This window comes from Trifolium pratense, linkage group LG6, assembly GCF_020283565.1.
Source record: "Trifolium pratense cultivar HEN17-A07 linkage group LG6, ARS_RC_1.1, whole genome shotgun sequence".
In the NCBI taxonomy this organism is placed as follows: domain Eukaryota; kingdom Viridiplantae; phylum Streptophyta; class Magnoliopsida; order Fabales; family Fabaceae; genus Trifolium; species Trifolium pratense.
This window is the reverse complement of record NC_060064.1, coordinates 34,740,804-34,757,931: the sequence shown is the minus strand read 5'-3', so window position 1 is coordinate 34,757,931 and position 17,128 is coordinate 34,740,804.

Below are 17,128 nucleotides of genomic sequence, written 5' to 3'. Positions count from 1 at the left end.
AAAAAACTTTATTATAAGTTGAATATTCCAACTTGCATGTAGATGCAATTTGCATTGCGAAGTGTCCTACAAAAGGTGAACAAAAGTACAGATATTTTGTGATCTAATGTGACACGACAAAAAATCTTATAATTTGAGAAAATGATACGTTCAATTCAAAGTACCACCATAGAACATGGATTATTATTTCTTTTGTCTGAAAGTACATTATATAAATAAAATGCTTTTTTAATATTTATTTCTTGATATAAAAGATAAGCGATTATTTATAAAAGATTATTGCGAATATATAGAGGTAATATTTTTCAACAATTTTCTCCATTGTAGTTTTGGTTCACGAGGTCGATTTTTTCTTTGAAAATAAACAAACATGAAAAATAAATACATTGCGACAGAATCACACAATGATCACAATTGCGCGCGCCCACACGCACTGTATTTAGGCTCAAGGCGCATCTAACACAGTTACCACACACACTTTGTAAAATCTATGGAATAATAAAAAGGGTCATGTTAAACAGTGCACCTGGTGCACTAGTTAAGCATACCAAAAATAGAAATAAAACATAAAATTAATGTGGATAAAAACAACTTTTTACACTTTCAATGCATTGAATGCACAAATTTCAAAACAAAATTTCATTTTTAGGATGCTTAACCAATGCACCGGGTGCACTATTTAACATTTTCCTAATAAAAATTGGAGAAGATGAAGAGAAATGAAAGAGAGTATTCTATTGATCACACACACGTTAACAAAGTCACAATACAATACTTATTTATCTTCCTATATGCTATGTTACTTGAGAAACAAGTAACTGCATCACTAACTAACTCCTAACTGTCATAACAACCAAAACAGAAGTACACAAGTAACACAATTAGACAAGCATTAGGTAATATGAATTAACTCTCAACAAAATATACTCCCTCCATTCTTTTTGTTTGTTCCATTTGAAAAAAAAAAACTATTTATTTGTTTTTCTTAAAGGTCCTATTTTTTTTAAAAAAAAGTTCAATGCAATTTTAATTATTTTTTAGACGATAATGCAATATTAGATATTGGTTTGTCAATAATACTTTTGTTTATTTGTTACATAGATATAAATTTTTTTTTACAGAAGAGAAAAAGGAGATATAGGGTTTTAATTGAATATATCTTCTATACTATATATAAAGAGGATACATGAGTTTTGGTGTGGACTTTTCATAATACCAACAATACCCTTGATTTTTTTAATAGCAACAAAAATCTTTTATTAACAAACTCACCATAATATAAGACACATTTTTTTTTAGTAGCAAAAATATTTTATTAATAAACAGACAGATGCGGAACATAAGTCATATCTTTGTTTGGGCAGGAGTTAGACACAGGCAGATGCGGAACGCACCTACCTAGCCCGCTAGTATGAATAACAAAGTTAAGGGTGAAGATACTAAAATGAGAGAAATAGTTTCACAATGTAGACTACTCTTTTTTTCTTATTATAACAACTTTAATGTAGACGATAAATAATAGGGTTGTTTATAGTTTAACTGAGGCGATCACATGCATAACTAATTTTAAAATATTAATTGAAATACCTTATTATATTGAACACATGCATTTTGATTAATGAAATGCTATAAATACGTTTTACTAAAAAATAGAAGAAGTTATAATAGAATATATATTAGAAAAGACGAAACTACCCTTACTTATACAATAAAACATGGAAAGTTTGTTAATCAAGTAACAAAAACACTTAATGAAATTTTCATGAACAAATCAACAATTTGTTGGGAGAGAGTGTGTCCAATTTTTACTCTTCTAAGAGATGAGAGAATCTTCAAGAAAGATACAAAACCTCGTGACCTAGACTTATATGGTCAGTAGGGTCACTAGCTCGTGAGTAAGCACGTGACTCAAAAGAATATGATGAAACTAAGTTCCCCGAAGATGACATAAATTATGAAGTACGACTACCCAATGTACTGTAGTGGGAGAATCAACAAATTGACTAATGACATGCACATCATAAGCAATATCAAGTCTAATAATAGTATGGTACACCAAGTTTACAAACAAATTAAAGTACGATACAAAGAAACATATTTGATGATAAATGATAAATGAACCTCATTGGGAGAAATATATTTGATGACATTCAACTCAATAGGACTATCTACTGCTCGAATAATATCAGAGAGGCAAAAAGAAACATTGTCAATGTATTTTTTCTAAGTAAACAATAATCATTACAACAATATAAATTAAAAAGAAGAAGAGTAAATAAGACTTGGAAAAAGAAAGAAAAAAAAACTATAAGCTGATCTTAAACTCTAATAAAAGATGACAAGGTAAAGAAGACCGTCAATGTTATCTAACATTACTGCTTATGATCACAAAACAACAAGAGATCGGGGATGATAGGCTTATCAATTTGTTAATATACAATTAGAAATCATGATGGTGGTGTCTACCATCTTAACCAATCAGTACTCATTTCGTTCATTTTAAATTTTTTTTAGCATAAAGTTGTCTTACCAAAATAGTTTTCTTGGTTACATCCTACCAAAATAGTTGATTGTTGAAATATTTTTCATATTTTACCCTCATTTTAATTTACCATTTACCGTCTCTATATTTTTTCTTTCTATTTTTATACGCGCCGATACACTATCCCTCCACACAATCTCTGCCCTAACCGTCAATAATTTACGGTTTTAATTATTCCTTGATATTAATTAATATAGGGAATTTACGTTAAGCCTCTTCATTCGAATAAAAATTCAGCACTTCTCTTGATGATGCTTCTCCTGCTTCTTCTTTGTCATCTTGTTCTTGTATTTGGTCCAATAAGTAGACATTTCAAATAATAAACTTGAAATCTAGTAATAAAATTAAACATTCCTCAAAATAAAACCACCGCATGACTTCCTTCATTGTAAACTATATCAAAGCATAAATTGAAATAAAATAATGGATAAAATAAAATAATTAAGGATGGATAAAATAAAGAATATGTAAACATATATTTATGCTATATACTACTATAGTCTATAGAACTATAACTTATATTATATATATGTGAAAAAAATATACTATATAGATTAGAACTTACGTATAGGGCATGCCAATAACATCCTTCTTTACTCCTGTTCCTATCCGATTCCGAATAAGATAAGGGTTGACAGGAATATATTGGGAAGCCATTCCCTCATCTGGTCTATCTATCTAACAAGTCGATATAATGCTATACTTTAATGCAAACGACATGCATGCTTAGAGCGATTCAATAATCAAATCTTGAGTAAATTATTCACATTAATTCCCTTTTCAGAAACAGGCCCGGTTTTGGGCCAGGGCAACCAGGCCCCCAGCCCAGGGCCTCCAAAATATTGGGGCCTCAATTTTTTTTTTTTCAAGTCCATCATTGTAAATATGGGTTATGTATATGTTTCGGAAAAACATTTTCATGAAGCATTGCCTGGCCTAGTGGTGCGCGCATCAGTCCTCAGAGCTAGTCTTGAGGGTGGTGTGTTCAAATCCCACCTATGATAGTTTTTTTATTTTATTTTAAGTGATCAATGCATAATAAATACAGTTAATTTTTATTTAATATTATTTATAGTTCATATTGAATATGACAAAAATTGTTTACTTTTATAAAATAATGAGTTTATTATAAATAGAATTACTCTATAGCTTACAAATAGTTTTACTATTTTTTTTTAATAAAACTATATTTTGTTATTTCTTTGAAATTAAGTTGCAATTTTTATTAAAACATAAGTTTTTATTAACAAGATTAAAAACACTATCATTTTTTTAAGGTGTATTTTGTTGTTATTGATTAGAATATGACATTTTTTATATTATTGATGTTTTCATTTTCTTTAAAAAAAGTTACTCTCTTTAAAAAAATACATTTTTTTAAATAAAAAACATTAATTTTACTAAATTTATTTTATCTTTATAGGGTTTTTTTATCCAATTTATCTGGGAGCTCCAAATGTATTGGGACGGTCATATGCTATTTTCAATTTAAATAGAAGATGTTCTTTTAAAAAAAATTGGAAAAAAAACTTATTAGAGGTCCTTTTAATTATTTGTCCTGGACCTCCAAAATGTCGGAACCGGCCCTGTTCAGAAACAATATAGAAATCAAAGAATGCACAAGTCTAACTTAGGGGCCGTTCATCATCTGAAAACTTAAAAGTAATGAAATATTCATTAATGAAATTCCTGGCACACAGTGGACAGGTGTTGCTCAAGGTGTAGCAACACTTGTCTGTTGTAGACAGATGTTGTCACTGGTGCGCCAACACTTGTCTATAAACAGAGCAAATAACATAAAACAATACAAACAGTAAAGTAAATAACACACGAGAGTTGTTAACCCAGTTCAGCCTAAAGCCTACTCTGGGGGATACCAATCCAGGAATGAAGTCCACTATCAGCAGTATTACTTCGAAGCTAAACTCACCCGTTTACAACTTCTCACTTAATCACCACCCAATGACCCTTCTACCTAGGAACTCCTAGATATGAGACCCCGTCCCAATTCCCACCTTAGCAACACAGACAGCGCTGCTATTCAATTCCACGAACACAACAGGTGGAGACACACTCCTAAGAAACTAGGATTCACTCTTGCTTAAAAGCTTGCGAGTAAACCACACAACACAATAGAACAATATCCGTACTTCAAAGCTTAGGAGAAGTTCACACTTACAACACAATAACACTCAGGTCCTAAGCTTGCATCAATGAGACACAAGATAGGCTCACAATTAACACTCTAAAATCCCTAAAACACACGCTTTGTAAGAACACGATTTTAGATGCTTGAAACCATATGCTTGCCTTCGTATTTATAGTAGTAGAATGACTTGGGCTTCAAGACAAAATTAGGGCTTCAAGAATTGCGGCAGCAGTGATATATTTTTGAAATCAATAGTTATATTTTTGAAACCGCAAAAATATATTTTCCAAAAATATAATTCCTTTGGAAAATAAAACTAGGGTTTAGCTGCCTCATGAAACACATTAAACACGTGCGCCTTCTTCTGCAAGATACCTTGAACAAATTCTTCAAACAGATCTTCAAAAGATTGCGTAGAAAATAATAACGCCTTAGCTGGCGCGCGCAGGAACAGAGTCAGGTGTTGTTCCAAAGTGTAACAACATTTGTCACAACACTTGGGGTCAGCACACTTGTCTCAACACTTGGCTAAAATATGTTTTTGCAAAATGTAGCCAACTTACAAAAACCCAACAATCTCCCCCTTTGGCAAATTTTGGCTAAAACAATATTAGACCAGTATATAGAGAGATACAGTATTACCTTTCCTTCGAGTCAACATGATCACACAACCAGGAAAGAAAGTAACACATAATAAAAACTACTTCCAGAAGAGATAAGTAGCATCAGAGGCAATGCAACAGCGGAATAAAGACAGCTAGCCTCAAGGAACAACACAAGGGAGAAATAAACTCCCATAGTAGATGCTAAGTAGGAGAGATAAACTCCTCATAGTTTAACGCGCATCCATTCATCATAAGCACAACAGGGAAAAATAAATTCCCATAAACATCTGAGAAAAATAAATTCTCAGTCATAGTGGATAGTGGACTCAATAGTCAGGTGCCATAACACTTGGCACAACATTTGTCATCAAACGTATTCAGGCGATCAAGAGATAATATCACTCACACTCCCCCTGAATTCATACATATTTACTACTCCCCCTCAGTACATGCATATTACTCACACTCCCCCTCAATATGAACATTTCATGCAAAACAGTCAACAGTCTCCAGATGTGAGAACATCTGTCCACACACTTGGCACACACACACACTACTCCCCCTTTTTAGCCACAATTTAGACAAACATCATGAATAGGAAATCATAGTGTACCAGAGCATAGAGAATATCAGTGTGCAGTTATTACAGACCATAGAGCACACACAGGTGCTAGAAATTCAGGGCCTTGCCAAAAAAAATGGGACAGCAAAAGAAACACCAAAAGTACATCAAATAGGAAAACAAATATAAGGAAACATCAGAAATCATATTGAAGAACTTTCATCAGAGTCCTCCATCACATCCTCAGAGCCATCCTCAGACTCACTAGCCTCTTTTCCTTCTTGTCCATCTGGCTCACCCTCAGCCATTTCAGCAGCTTCCTCAGCCTTGAGTGCCTCAATCACACGGTCTATTTTCAGCTTCCTGGCCTCAAGTGCTCTGCTGGTCTCAGTCAAGTCTGCAATCATCTGCTTCCTAGAGAGTACACCAGCCTGAACAGATGTGCCAACACCTGCTGCAACATTTGTCCCATCCAGCAGCCTCTGCTCAATCACCAACACCCCTTTCCTTTTGCAAGGAACATCAGAACTTCTTAGTATATCTGGGTGTTGTTCCAGTATAATATTGCATAGCAGAGTGGGAAAAGCAACTGGTTTCTCAACAACATATGTTAGAGCATGGCTCAAAGTTTCTTGAAAGAAATAAGCTCCATAGTCAAAATTGGCCTTGGTACCCACAACATAAATGAACTTACCCAATCCTCTTGCAATATCACCTGAGTGGGTGGTTGGTACCCAATTATGGGCAGCAATCCTATTTAAAACAGCATAGAATGGTGAGAGGGAAGTTGCAGATAGCTTTGCCTTGCTTGGCCACACTTTAATTTTTCCACCAGTGAGGACCTTGCAGATTTCATTATCTGTGGCTTTTAAAGGAGCCACTTCATCAGAACTTCTTTGGAGATATTGGTTTATCACAATAGGAGAGAATTGAACACACTTTCCACGAACAAACACTTGCCTGTATTCAGGACTTGCTGGATCATTACAGTCTGCAGCCACATTAATCAAAAATTCCTTGACAAGCCTGTCATAGCACTTGTCCAAACCAACCACAGTTTTCATCAAACCTGCATACTCAAGAGCTTCAACAACAGGAGGACATTCAAGAATATCATCTTTCAAATTCCTTTCTAGGGCCAGCCTTCTATGATATACAAATTTCCATCTTGCAGACCCATTTTCCAGATGAAATGAAACATTATCTAATGGAGCATAGGGAACAGATTGGGGAACCTTCTTCCTTCCTACACTCTTCCTAGATGTGCTACCAGATGCAGCAACATCTGTCTCAGGTTCCAAATCAGAATCACTAGTTGGAGGAGCTTTTCTTTTCTTGGTCTCTGACCTAGGGACCACTTTACTGACAGGTTTTGGAGGTCCATACACAGGTTTTTTACCAGTAGCCTTTCCAGCCTTAGAAGGTTTGGGTGTTTGGACAGGTGTGTTAGCAGCCTCTACAGTTTTACCAGCCCTACTTCTAGTCCTCCTAGCCACACTAGCTTCAGAATGTGCAGGAATAGCCTTATCACTAACAGTAGTTTCATTTTCATTAACAATTATTACCTCAGGAGTTTCATTCATAGCTTTATCAGGAACAGCCTTTTTATCAGTAGCCTTAGGTGGGGGACTCTCATCAGACTCAGAATAGTCCACCAGATTTTCTTGTGCCAAAGATGTGGGAACATCTGGCACCACATTTGGCGCAGCGCCATGTGTTGCAACATTCGGCGCAACATGAGTCTCAGGAGCAGTTTTCTGGAGAGACTCATCAGCAACAGCCTCATTGGTCTCAGTGGAAGCACCAATATTAGCATCAACAACAGTAGGGGGGTTAGGAACAGTTTTCCCCAATTTTTCAGACATAGCAGGGTCCTTTAAACCTAGGTTTTCAACAGAATTTGGAACATCAGAGTTTTGATTAAGTGTGTTCTTACCAGATGTGTCAACATCGTCCTCTGTAGTATCAACGACAGGAGTAGGAACATCTTTTGATGGCAGAGGATCAACATGCAGTTCAGACATTGTATAAGACCTTCTCGATTCAGTTCGCGATTTCTTGCTCTTCTTCTTCGTTTTCTTAATTGAAGAGGAGGGAGATGAAGGATTTATGCTCGTTCGTGATGATTTTTCCTTCTTCGCAACTGATTTTCTCCTCATAGTTGGACCTATGGAAGGTATGGTGGTGAGAGGAACAGCATCGATTACCACCTTTTGTAGTGATGGAGTAGCATCTGACTTTGTTGGTGAAGATTTGGCGGAGTTAGACATGATTTGGATTTGAAGTTTTCTGAGAAGAGGAGAAGTCAGAGAAATGTTGATGAGGAAGATAGAGAGTTTTTGAGCGTGAGAGAGAGAATAGATGAAAAGTAATGATTGTGGTTGATGGAGGTTGTGGGAAGTTGAATGAGAACTTCCTTGATTAGCGTGTAACTTAAAGTGATGAGAGGTAGTTACACGCATTGCATGCTGTAACTGCTATTTGTCTTCAAAAAGGCAAATTCCAAGTTTGCCTCTTAAATTTTCAAATTGACTTGCATCCAACGCTTTAGTAAAAATGTCTGCTAATTGTTCTTCCGATGCAATGTGCTCAAGTGTAACAATTTTTTCTTCTACCAGCTCTCTTATAAAATGATGACGTATGTCAATGTGCTTAGTCCTACTATGTTGAATAGGATTTTTAGAAATGTTTATAGCACTAAGATTGTCACAGTAGAGTGTCATGACATCTTGCTCCACACTATACTCTTTCAACATTTGTCTCATCCATAACAATTGAGAGCAACTACTTCCAGCTGCTATATATTCTGCCTCAGCTGTTGATAGAGATACACTATTTTGCTTCTTACTAAACCAAGATACTAGATTGTTTCCCAAGAAGAAACATGTACCAGAGGTGCTCTTTCTATCATCAGCACTTCCAACCCAATCTGCATCACAATATCCAATTAAGGTAGAATCATTACCATGAGTGTATAGAATTCCATAGCCACATGTGCCATTGACATATTTGAAGATCCTCTTTACTTGAGTCAGATGACTCATCTTGGGCTCAGATTGGTATCTAGCACAAACACCAACTGCAAACATGATATCAGGCCTGCTAGCTGTGAGATATAGTAAGCTCCCAATCATACTTCTGTAGAGACTTTGATCCACATTAATCCCTTTCTCATCTTTGGTAAGCTTCAAGTGTGTGGGTGCAGGTGTCCTTTTGTGACTACCACCTTCCATTCCAAATTTCTTCACAATGTTTCTTGCATATTTTTCTTGAGAGATAAATATGGTGTCTTCCATTTGTTTGACCTGAAGACCTAAAAAATAAGTTAGCTCACCTACAAGACTCATTTCAAATTCAGATTGCATTTGATGCACAAAATGTTCCACCATTTGTCGCGACATTCCACCAAATACAATATCATCCACATATATCTGAGCTATCATTAGCTTCCCTTTCTCTTCTCTTACAAACAGGGTTTTATCATTACCACCCTTCTTGTATCCATGGCTGACAAGGAATTCAGTCAGTCTTTCATACCATGCTCTAGGTGCTTGTTTCAATCCATAGAGTGCTTTCTTTAGTTTGTAAACATGGTTAGGAAAGCTTGGATCTACAAACCCTTTTGGTTGCTCAACATATACCTCTTCGTTTAGATAGCCATTTAGGAATGCACTTTTTACATCCATTTGATATAGCTTGAATTTTAAAATGCATGCCACAGCCAAAAGTAATCTTATGGACTCCAAGCGAGCAACTGGAGCAAAAGTCTCATCAAAATCTACTCCTTCTATCTGGGTGTATCCTTGTGCTACAAGTCTGGCTTTATTTCTAGTAATATCACCATTTTCATCAGTTTTGTTCTTGTACACCCACTTTGTACCAATAACATTTATACCATCTGGTCTAGGTACTAGATCCCATACCTCACTTCTTTTGAACTGAGTTAGTTCCTCCTGCATAGCATTGATCCAGTATTCATCAGTCAAAGCTTCTTTAACATTCTTTGGTTCAATCTTTGATATGAAACATGAATTGGAAATTGCTTCTTTTGATCTTCTTGTTGCAATTCCTTGATTTGGATTTCCAATGACAAGTTCCAGAGGATGATTCTTCTGTGTTCTAGTAGATGGTCCCTTGTTTGGTCTAGGAACCTCTGTAGTAGACTCAGAATGTTGATCAGGTTCAGGTTCAGTTTGATCATCATCAGGTGTTGGGACAGGTGTTATGACATCTGTCTCTTCAGCTGGATCTGCACTTGTTGTATCACTGTCATCAACAACAACATTAATTGATTCCATCATAGTTCTTGTTCTGGAGTTAAAAACCCTGTACGCTCTGCTGTTGGTTGAGTAACCTAAAAATATCCCCTCATCACTTTTGGGATCCAATTTTCTCCTAGGTTCTCTATCTGCTAAAATATAACATTTTGACCCAAACACATGGAAGTACTTCACAGTAGGCTTCCTATTCTTCCATAGTTCATACAATGTTGTAGCAGTACTTTTCCTTAATGTTACTCTATTGTGAATGTAACATGCTGTATTCATGGCTTCAGCCCAGAACTTGTAAGGAACATTTTTGGCATGCAACATTACTCTAGCAGATTCCTGTAAGGTTCTATTCTTTCTTTCAACCACACCATTTTGTTGAGGTGTAATTGGTGAAGAGAATTCATGAATTATTCCTTCAGCAGCACAAAAATCAGCAAATTTAGAGTTTTCAAATTCCTTACCATGGTCACTTCTGATTCTTACAATACCACAGTCTTTCTCTTTTTGAAGTTGTACACAAAGATTTTTGAATTCTTCAAAAGTCTCAGATTTTTCCCTAATGAAATTCACCCAAGTATACCTAGAGAAGTCATCAACAATAACAAGAACATATTTCTTACCTCCAAGACTCTCAACTTGTATGGGACCCATCAGATCCATATGTAGTAACTCAAGAACTCTAGAGGTGGACAAGTGTTGCAACTTTTGGTGCGACACTTTGGTTTGCTTCCCAATCTGACATTCACCACAGATATTGCCTTCCTGTATCTGTAAGATTGGTAGTCCTCTGACAGCTTCTTCTGATATGACTCTCTTCATGCTCTTCAGGTTAAGGTGTCCTAATTTTTGATGCCACAGCTTAACCTCTTCATTTTTAGTTAAGAGACATGTAGATACATTACCTTCTTCAAGAGGGATCCACAAGTAGCAGTTGTCTTTTGATCTAACACCCCTCATAAGGATGTCTCCTTCATTATTGCTGACCAGACATTCATTTTTTGTAAAGTTGACTTTCATGCCTTGATCACATAGTTGGCTTATACTGATTAGATTGGCAGTTAGTCCTTTTACAAGGAGAACATTTTCAAGTTTTGGTAGACCATGGTCAATCAGTCTTCCAATACCTTTGATTTCCCCCTTTGCTCCATCTCCAAATGTCACAAAACTTGTGGCATAGGATTTTACTTCCTTTAAATATTTTTCAACACCAGTCATGTGTCTAGAACAACCACTATCAAAGTACCAATCTTCTTTTGATGAGGCTCTGAGAGACGTATGGGCAATCAAACTTTTCCCACTGCTTTCAGCTGTATACTCCTTGGTATTGATTGCATCATCTTTTTGCTTCCATTCCATCCTTGTTTTAGTAATGGATGGATCAGACTCTTGAGGAACTTCACTTGGATAACCATACAATTTGTAGCAGTAAGGCCTTATGTGTCCCTTTCTTCCACAGTGGTGACATCTCCATGAGTGGTACCTGCTTCTAGGTCTAGGTATAAATCTAGGTCTCTGCCATCTTTGCTGATGTGGTGCCACATGTGGTGACACTTGTCTCTGCTGTCTAGGAGCCAGATGTGGCGACATCCTGTCATGCATTTTTGGAGAAGGTTGTTTACTTGTCTCAGGCATATATTTCCCTTCTTTGTTGTAACCCATAATCCTATTAACATTTTTGTATTCATACCCAATGCCTGTTTTGGATCTACTAGGAGCAGGCAGAGTTTCCAGGATTTCATCTAGATCACTTCGTTTGAATAGCCTAAGAACATGCTTCTTTAAATTCTCAAGATGAGAGTTTAGTTCAGTTACCTCTTCATTCAGATGGGCTATCTCAGTCAGTTGTTTGATCTTGTCAGCTTCTAAGTTGATGATAGTTGCCTTCTGTTGCTCAATGATCTTTAAACTATCTTCCCATTTAGTACCAAATTCAGAGATTCTTGACAAATTAGCAGCTTTCTCAGTTTGCAACTTAGTGATTGTCTCTTTTTGCTCTTCAGAGACTCTGCAGACTTCTGCACTCTTCAGACACAGCTTTTTATATGATTCAGCAAGCTCATCAAAGGTTAGTTCTTCTTCACATGATTCAGTGTCAGATGTGCAAACACTTGTCAATAAATGTATAGCTTTTGCAGTATCGGCTTCTCCTTTAGAATCTTCATCTGACCAAGTTACAGTTAACCCCTTCTTTTGTTTCTTCAGAAAGGTTCCACATTCACTTCTGATGTGACCAAACCCCTCACATTCATGGCATTGAACACCTTTATTTGGAGCTGATTTCTCATCTGTTACAGGTTTTCTGAAATTCCTGTAAGTGTTGCGACCAATGTCAGCTGCACCTGTCTTAGAGCGTTTGTCCATTCTCTTTAGCACCTTATTAAATTGTTTTCCCAAAAGAACCATTGCATCAGAGATGCTTTGTTCAGATTCTGTGTCACTCAGTTGATCTTCTTCCTCAGCATTTGAAACAAAAGCAATACTTTTGTTTTTCTTATCCATCTTTTCATTTGTGGCTACCTCATAGGTTTGTAGTGAACCAACCAGTTCATCTAGCTTCATATCTGTGATATCCTTTGCTTCTTCTATAGCTGTGACTTTCATGTCAAACTTCTTAGGTAGAGACCTGAGCATTTTTCTTACCAGCTTTTCTTCAGGTATCTTTTCACCCAAGGCATCAAATTGATTGTCAAAATCAAGTATGGTCATGTGAAAATCCTGAATGGTTTCATCATCATTCATTCTTAGATTCTCAAACTTAGTTGTTAGGAGTTGTAGCTTCGACATCTTCACTTTAGAAGTACCTTCATGAACAGTCTCAAGAATTGTCCAAGCTTCCTTAGCACAGACACACTTTTTGATGAGTCTGAATATGTGCTTGTCAACACCATTATATAGCGCATATAATGCTTTTGAGTTTGCAAGAGCAAGCTCATCTTCTTCTTTGGACCATTCTTCAGCAGATTTCAACTCAAGAGTTGGTTTACCATCTTTGTCCATCTTCACAGGTGGAGTCCATCCTCTCAGAATTGCCTTCCATGTCTTGCTATCAATTTGTTTTAGGAAGGCCATCATGCGGGACTTCCAATAGTCATAGTTTGAAGCACCAACCAAGAGAGGTGGTCTGGTAACAAAACCTCCTTCTTTGTCCATCCTTGCCAGAAACGATTTCCCTGGAGCTCACCCTAAAATTCAGAACAGGGTGCCTGCTCTGATGCCAATTGAAATTCCTGGCACACAGTGGACAGGTGTTGCTCAAGGTGTAGCAACACTTGTCTGTTGTAGACAGATGTTGTCACTGGTGCGCCAACACTTGTCTATAAACAGAGCAAATAACATAAAACAATACAAACAGTAAAGTAAATAACACACGAGAGTTGTTAACCCAGTTCAGCCTAAAGCCTACTCTGGGGGATACCAATCCAGGAATGAAGTCCACTATCAGCAGTATTACTTCGAAGCTAAACTCACCCGTTTACAACTTCTCACTTAATCACCACCCAATGACCCTTCTACCTAGGAACTCCTAGATATGAGACCCCGTCCCAATTCCCACCTTAGCAACACAGACAGCGCTGCTATTCAATTCCACGAACACAACAGGTGGAGACACACTCCTAAGAAACTAGGATTCACTCTTGCTTAAAAGCTTGCGAGTAAACCACACAACACAATAGAACAATCTCCGTACTTCAAAGCTTAGGAGAAGTTCACACTTACAACACAATAACACTCAGGTCCTAAGCTTGCATCAATGAGACACAAGATAGGCTCACAATTAACACTCTAAAATCCCTAAAACACACGCTTTGTAAGAACACGATTTTAGATGCTTGAAACCATATGCTTGCCTTCGTATTTATAGTAGTAGAATGACTTGGGCTTCAAGACAAAATTAGGGCTTCAAGAATTGCGGCAGCAGTGATATATTTTTGAAATCAATAGTTATATTTTTGAAACCGCAAAAATATATTTTCCAAAAATATAATTCCTTTGGAAAATAAAACTAGGGTTTAGCTGCCTCATGAAACACATTAAACACGTGCGCCTTCTTCTGCAAGATACCTTGAACAAATTCTTCAAACAGATCTTCAAAAGATTGCGTAGAAAATAATAACGCCTTAGCTGGCGCGCGCAGGAACAGAGTCAGGTGTTGTTCCAAAGTGTAACAACATTTGTCACAACACTTGGGGTCAGCACACTTGTCTCAACACTTGGCTAAAATATGTTTTTGCAAAATGTAGCCAACTTACAAAAACCCAACAATTAAGAAGAAAAAGAGGAATATGAGAAAAATTCAAAGATAGAGTCATAGAACCCATTAAACCTTCAATATATATCATACATACAATTCAATAATATTTAATATTTAGAAACATATTTTTAAGTCATCTTTTTATTATTAAATGTGAGTCTTTTAACACACTCATTTATCACACCCAAAACTATTGAGTTTGATGGGTGTTTCGATAACAAAAATATGATAACAGGTGGTCTAATAAATCATGAAGACAAGACTCTTATACGATCTTAATTTGAATTTTTGGTCTAATTCATACTATTGGATTTGAGGATTTCTTTTAATGGCCGGTGAAAGAAAAATAAAAAGCTCCTCACATTACATGCATGAGGATTCTACCTCTATATTCTCGATTATACTCATTCTTTATCTCTGTATCACTTAAAGAGTCAACAATACGCATATCAGGATATGTATTACTCTGTTGATCATCTACTTGTTTCCTGACTTGATTTTCCTCTTTCTTGTTGAGGCAAAATCCACTTCTGATGTTTTAAAGATTACAAACATCTTTAATTATATTTTAAATGATTCTGATCATTTTGTTATCTAACAAGTGCTTTTGAGTGGCATAAGATTAAATAGATTCTAACAAACCACTTGCAAAGTAAAAATCCTGCAAAGCTGTTTCAAGACCATTCTAAGAACATTCTTAGCAGACAGACTGCAGTTTTGACAAATAAGCACGTTTTGGAATAAGTGCTTTCTGGTTTTTCAAGTCAACTAAGAACAAAACAAATAATCACTTTACAATGGATTTATGGACCAAATCACTACAGGAGATAATCTCTTTTGGGATCAACAACATGTGATGGAATTTAAGTATATGCTTTCCTAGTCACATATCATGAAGAAAACCATGAGCTTGATCAATTGTGGTATTGGCCAACCAATGAATACATCTGATATAATATCATGGACCAATCACAAAGGAACAACCAGATTTTAACTATGAGTTGTATTGTACTTATGCAAAGTACACAAATGGAACATTCTTCCATGGCTTGTCATAGAAGTACAATTTTGTCTCATATACTATTGTACTATTCCAGCTGGTTTTATTCTCTTGCTAAGGCTACTACTGATCAGTCCTTAGAGCTATCTAACAGCTGCACACCACAAGGAAGGAAGGATGAAGGTTCATCTTATTTGCTGGTGCAGTCAAGACTGTTTCAAGACCAATGCAAGACTGATCCTGCACACAGTTTTTCAAAACCATCTCCAACTGTCATGAGTCCTTTTCTGAGCATCCAAACGGCTATATCTGATACATGACAGTGGAAGGATGTAAGAAACAACTCATATACACTTGGCAACAGCTCATACTTATTTGGATCTTATGGATCAAAGCCAAAAGGAAATCAAGACTGTTCCAAGACTGAACAGAGAATCTGCACATTATGCAGAAGTTGTCTGCTGCATATAGAGCACTGAGTAACAGCTCTATTTTACTCTCTAAACTGATATACTTGAAGGCCAAGCTTCAATCTCAAGCAAGCATCTATAAAAGGCAATCAAGTCCAAGGGAAGGAGCAAGAGTTTTCAAGCAATTCAAGTGATATAAATCCCATTCAATCTCTTTAGCTCAAAGTCCTTTTTAAGTCACTCTTTTGTATCATAATCTGAGTTCCAATCTCTTTAGAGTGCTTTCATCTAAGCTTCTCTTTTATAGTGAGTCTGAAATCAAGCTTAGAAACAAATCATCTATATTGTAATTGCTCAAGTCAATACGTGACTATTGATTGAGTGTTGATTGGTCAAGTTGACTAGGAAAGTTCAAAGCTCTAGGAGCTTTGGTAAGTTGTTGATCTTAGGTCAAGATCAAGGTGAATTTGTAAGTATTGGATCTATAACTTTTAAGTGATTCTAGTGGACAAACTCACAGGAGGTGGGGACTGGACGTAACCCAAAGATTAGGGGTGAACCAGGATAACTCTTTGTGTTTATCTTCTTTCCCTTAAACTTTTATTTTCTGCAACTATTTTTACACAGCACAGATCATTCTTAGAACGATCTCACTGAGCACAAATAATTTTATCACTAACTATTTATTTTGTGACTTGAGTTTAAATTTTAAAAGGGTCACAATTCAAACCCCCCCTTTCTTGTGAAAAACTTTGCTACTTCAATTGGCATCAGAGCTCTGCCTCTAAAGGTTGAGCATCTAACAAGTGCTTAGAGGAAAAGATTCAGGAAGGAAGTATGTCAAAACCTGCAAAGTTTATTTCAGAAGGTGGATCATCAACTAGGCCACCACTATTTGAAGGAAATGACTACTACTACTGGAAAGATAAAATGGAGCTATTCCTAAGATCACAAGATAACTACATGTGGTCAGTGATTGAAAATGGAGAATACACACCATTGGCAAAAGATTCTACCACTCCAAAGCCTCAAGCTGAATGGACAACCACTGAAGCAGACAGGGTACTTTTAAATACTAAAGCTCAATTATTTATTAAAAGTGCTTTGTGCAGGGAAGAATATGACAGGATCATGCAATGCAAAAATGCTAAAGAAATGTGGGATACTCTCAAAACTCATCATGAAGGAACCAGTCGTGTCAAAGAAACAAGAATTGATATTGGTGTAAGAAAGTTTGAGTTATTTGAGATGAAGGAAGATGAATCCATTGATCAGATGTATGGAAGATTCACTATCATCATAAATGAACTCAACTCTCTTGGAAAAACATACACCAC